Raw genomic sequence first — 6,234 nt, forward strand, 5'->3', positions numbered from 1 at the left:
AGAAACCAGCAACAAGTAGATTTTATAGTACAGGTGTGGATGAGCTCTAGCTCAAATGGAAATCATTCCATCCATGGGATATTGGGTTTACCAATTGGGACCAATATATATATATATATAAAATTGTATAATTTACCAATCGAAAAAAATATTCAGCAGCAATTTGTTTGGCGATGCAGGCATGTAAAACTAGGATAAAGTATATCATGTTTCGGTAATACCAACTCAGCATCTGTTTTGGTATTTCTTACCCAATAAATGAGTGACACTTGTTTCAAAAAACCACATCAGACTACTCTAATAAATTAATTACAACCTTCTATACTATCGGAAAATAAATTAATCATTTATTGGAGTAGTCTGATGTGGTTTTTTGAAACGGATGTCACTCATTTATTGGATAGGAAATACCAAAACAGATTCTGAGTTGGTATTACCAAAACATAGTATACTTTCTCCAAAACTAGAGGTGGGATCACGATGGTGTACGAGCTCACACATTGTTTTCCTGCATTGTCTTTTCTCATATCATCCGTTAAAATTAATTTATTGATACTTCGGGTCTATTTGGAATCCGTTTATTTTGCTGAAATTAAAATTTTTTTACTAAAAAGTACTATAAATAAATGTAAAAATTAGTTGAAATAGTACCGTTGGACCCATGAATATTATCAAAAAGTGTAGTAAGACTCATGAATAATAGCAAAAATAAGCTAAATAGTAAAAAAAGTTGGCAAATTTCATCCATGCCAAACACACACTTCATTTCATTTTGAAATAATTTTGCCAGTATTCAATTATTTTTAGGAACAATGCTTTTATCAACATTGTTGGTCTCTAAAGTTTACTTATTGAGCACTTTATTGGTCCTTGAAGTTTTAGATGAGCATATTGGTTAACTTCTGTTAATTTCATCACCCATATGACTTTTTTTTTTAATGACATGGCAAGGTTTCTCTAAGTCCAAACCTGCAGCAATATATCAATCTAATTACACCCTCTGAGAAGTATATCAATCTAATTAAGAAAATAGTGGGTTCCAGTTAGTTCAACTGGTAAAGTTCTTGATGGTTGAATAAGAAATCTGAGATTCAATCCTCGCCTATACCAAAAACTGATTGATGTGTTGGTCTGATGATAAAGAGCTGTCACCAAGAATGGACGTTAGAGGTTGAAACTCTTTTAAAAAAAATCTAACTAAAAAAAGAAAATTATTCCATCCAGCTCTTCCTTTGCTTTCTATGTAATGAAACAAAAGTTTCGAACTTTCACAAACAACCCTTTTCATATTGAGGAAAAAGAAAAACGTTAGATCTGTGATGCTTTGGTAACCAAAAATAAGTAAAATAATTGTTCAATCTTATTATTAACCAAAAATATTAAATTTTGTTTGTTCAGGATAAGATCCTAATTATTAACATAAACTAGTTTTTCTTTTTCTTTTTTTTAAAAATTATTATTATTATTTTATTCTGTACAAGTGTCATTTGATGTGTTACAAAAATAATTTTTTTTATTTTAATTGTTAGCGACATTAGCATTCTCATCAATCACTTAATGCAATGACAATTTTGATCAAATACCAAAAGGTTATGACCAAATTGACACATTTAAAAGTTCAAGGATTAAATTGACGTGCAACCCAAAAATTATGGACCAAATATGTAATTTACTCAAAAAAATTTCATTAAGTTATTCTCTTTTAAGATACATTAAATTCTATTCCATCAAAGTTGTCTTTACTAGAATAAAATATGATTTATTACTTTGTGGTTTTTAAATTTCACTCTCATGATATGTTTTTTTATTTTATTGAATCTCAATGAAGTTTTCATTATAACAATAAAATTCCAAAACTAGTTTCCAAGAATTTTGCTATAATAACATTGAGTGATGACTTGAATTGATATAGTAATTACTACAAACTGGTTAGATTTTGAGAAGTTAGGGACTCCATATCTATGTAACTAACATATTGTTCTATATAAAGCAAATATTTAGTGGGTTTCAGTTAGTTCAACTGGTAAAATTTTTTATGGTTGAGTAAGAAATCTGAGATTCAATGCCTGCCTACATCAAAAACCGATTGTTATAAGTTGAAACTCTATTACACAACAAAAAAAAAAAAAAAAAAAAAAAAAAAAAAATTTTCTAATTTAGCCTTGATTTACATATCTCTCTCTAATTGTGTGAATGTTATAAATAAGATCAAGAAAAACAGCTTCGGAAATCAGGTCAAGAATTTGTTATAGGGGAAAAGAAAGATCCTCAAAGAGAATGATGTCTTAAAATATTGAGGGGCGTTTAAGCGATTGAGGTTGGTAGAGACTACAGAGTGATATCTAAACATGTAATTCAAGAAGATAAATGTTTTACAAAAATAATGAAAGTAGTGTGGTTTTTTTGCGAATACTTTATTTAAGGACCTAGTCTGAACTTTTAGCCCAACAAATGTATGGACTTAAGCCCAAAAAATCTAAAGCAATCAATTTGTAGAGAATGTGTTGGAAAACTGCGCTTTAGTGAATTAAGTAACCGACCAATAGATTTTGATGACATGAAAAGAAAGATAATAGATGTTCACTAAAGAAAAAAGTCCTTGGCCAAGTCTGAGAAGATTGATTCTTAAATATTATTCTCAAAACTTTACTACAAGTCTAGTTCTAGATTGCTACAGTGTTTCTTCCATTTTTTTTCTTTTTCCTTCTCCACCTTTTAGAAGGAAGGTCTCTCACATTATATAGCCCCCTTTAGGCCATCTTGATCCCACACTTGTTGATCATCTGAGTCCTTACTTGAGTACTTATCTCATTAGACACCCATTTTGGCTTTCTGTGAGTTGCGATTGCCAAGGCAATACTGTTTAGGGGTCTTCTCCACATAAATGCAACCAGAAAAGTAGCTGCAGTGCATTCAATGCAGTGGTAGTAGCTTTCCCTTTGATATTTTTTAGGGTTTCCTTCTCTCTTACACATTTCTGGGGTACGTCCTTGTCACTAAGGTTTCTTAGAAGGTTGCCTTGATCATTAGGATCTGTGTTTGACCTACTCTTAGCCGGTCCGAGGAGACACTCCTCCTCGAACCACCTTCCCATCCATGCTCTATTCGTAAAGTCTAAATCAAACCATTTTGTACTGCTTGCTTGTCTTCGGATTACTTACCTCCTCGGACAGGACCCAAGGCCCAGTATGTGATTTGGACCCCTAACCCCACACTTTATATAACAAAAATAATGCCAACAGTTTTTTTTTTTTTTTCATTTTTAATCTTCTTATCTCAATTCTACTTTAGGTTGATGAATTTTTGTGTTGAACTCTGTTTTGGATTGATGCATTGTATTTTAATTTGTTAGCTTTTTTCTTTTATTTTCTTTGATTATTATATGTTACCTTACCGCATTATATAGTATATAATAATCTAACGTTATTCTATTATGTAGTATGACTTTGATAATTTTGTATTTATAACCATGCATTTTTCTTTTGAGTATTCTCCAACTCATCTTCTTTTATATAAATGTTCTATTTTTCTAACACTCTCTCCCAAAAAAAGTGATTGCTCTCTCTCTCTCTCTCTCTCTCTCTCTATTATTTATTCTTTCTTGCAACTCTACTTTAAATTAATAAATTTTTTATGTTTTAGTACCTCTACTTTGGGTTGATACATTTTGGTGGTGTGTTTTTTGAGTTCCCAAATCACATATACTCTATTTCTATCTTGTATTTTTGGTTTGAATTAATTCTTAAAAAATTTGGAACCAAGAATTTGAGTTTATATCAAAATACAATCTATTAGACTACTCATGTGAGGTACACGTGAATCTAAATAATTCTCAAAATTTACAGGAGAGAAAAACCTTTAGGAGAGATAGGATCGAATGATTGCAGCGGAAGGGAGGAATATTGTTGATGATCTCGGCAAGTTGTTTAGACAGTATGCAACAAAAATATACCCACTTAATCACAAACCTAGGCAACAAGACTCGTAAACATAACACTTACATGCACCTAAATCAACATATATCAACCCCAAAATTGTTAGTACAACACAATAACCACAACACATCCACTATATCTATCAACCCAAAGAGATACACATAAACATTCAAAAAGACCTTCACACACAAGCGCTTCCAAACATTGCATGAGCTACCATAATCTTAACATTCATCTCCGATTCACGAGTTCTTTCACTTCCACCTTACAGATCATGCATCCATGCCAACCAAATAATCGATTTGGGCACTTTAAGGAGAGGAAGAGAGTTTGGGTTTGTGAGAGGAAACCAAGAGAGAGTGCAAGATTTAGAGAGAGAAAACGAATCAAGAATCTCTTTCTCAAATTTGAATAGGTTTTTCTCTCCTCTCCCTTGCTGCAACAACCTAGTCCCTTTGCCATTGTTCGATCAACATCCCTCCTCGCTGCTGCTATTCGATCCTTTCTCTCCTATAGGTTTCTCCTCATAAATTTGAGAATTATTTAAATTCACATGTATCTCACGTGAGTATTTTGTTAGTGTTTTAATGGAAAGCTAACTTGAGTACCAATTTGGCATGTGTGAAGTTTAGGAAGTAAATTGGCTAAAATGAAAGTTCAAGGGTTGTAATAACCACTATTCTAAAGTTTAAGAGGTGTCAAGACATTTATAGCATTTTTTTAAATGGTCCATTAAAAAAAGGGTAAATTACATATTTTGTTAGGCAAAATGTATAAATACCATTAATTTTAAAATTATGTAGCAAAATACCCATATTTCCAAACTATTTAGCAAAATGCCATTGTTTTGGAACTCGATTTTAACAAAATTGAATTTTGCGTAAAATTCGATATCCTCAAAATCAAGTTTTATGTGTATTTTTAAGTAGAACTTGACATTAGTAACGTCAAGTTTCACTTAAATTTTCAAAAAAAAAAAAATTTAAGTGACAAAATATGTATAAAACTCAACATTGTTAATGTTGAGTTCCAAAAACAGGGTTATTTTGCTAAATAGTTTGGAAAGAAAGATATTTTGCTACATAGTTTTAAAATTAAGGGTATTTATCCATTTTGCCCTATTTGGCCCCTAACCTTTAGGCTGCTTGTCAATTTAGTCTTTAACCTTTCAAATGTGTCAATTTAGTTCCTAATTTTTTAGCATTGTGTCGAAATGATCCTTACTGTTAAGTGATAGACGGAAAATACTGACATGATTAACGACTAAATTAAAATATTATTTTTTACCACATGGACTTCCATGTAAGCTGCCACATGGTAGTTATAAAAAAAAATCAACATTTTCTAATTCACTTCCACATAAGGCATTTGCATAAATTATTTTGCATTAAAAGTATGTTTTGGAAATTCGTTTTCAAGGTTAATTGAAATTATGTTTTGAAAATACTATTTCTTAGTGGACACTTGCCAATTAGCTCGTACCACATCACTACAAATTTGAGGTGAAATCTTGTTTTCAATACTTAAAATTGTGTTTTCACTTAGAGGCTATTCTCCAATCTTTTTTCTTGGGTAAATTTCATTAACATAGGTTTGGGCTAATACCAACTAGTTCCAAGATATTTCAAAACAGACTAATTTGGTTCCTTAAGCCAACTTGGGGTATGTTTGGTAATTGTTTTTCCCTCTATTTTCTATTTTCAAAAATAATTTTCTATTTTTGAGATTAAAAAACTTGTTTGGCAATCTAAAATGGACAGAAAACAAAAAAATGTTCTCAAAACTCAATTTGTGAAGAAAACTGAAAAACATCTAAAAGACTGATTTTAATTTCGAGTTTTCAAATATCAATGAAAACACGCATTTGATCTAATGAATCTATCTCATTTAATGAGTTAGCATTAGAGTTCAAATCCTAGTAACAACATATTTTAATATTTTTTATTTTTTTAATTTCAACTAACCAAACATGTTTTTTATTTTAAAAATATAAGAATTTTTTTTTTTATATTCCAAAAAAAAAAAGTTTTTGAAAATAGAAAACAAAAACTGTTACCAAATATAACTTTAGTCTCTAAACATTGTTAGGCCTAGTCGGGTTTAAGGACCAAATTTGTTAGTTTTTTTTTTTTTTTTTACAATCAAATTGGTTTAGTTTTAAATGTCTTGAATGTAGTTAGCATTAGCTCACATCTTAAAAAAATATCAATGTTTATAAAAAAAAAAAAAAAAAAGGAATATTAATGGAATTTACCATTTTTATTTTACCACAACCTTATTTTTATAATTATCAATATCA

This window comes from Quercus lobata, chromosome 7 (assembly GCF_001633185.2).
Source record: "Quercus lobata isolate SW786 chromosome 7, ValleyOak3.0 Primary Assembly, whole genome shotgun sequence".
Taxonomy (NCBI): domain Eukaryota; kingdom Viridiplantae; phylum Streptophyta; class Magnoliopsida; order Fagales; family Fagaceae; genus Quercus; species Quercus lobata.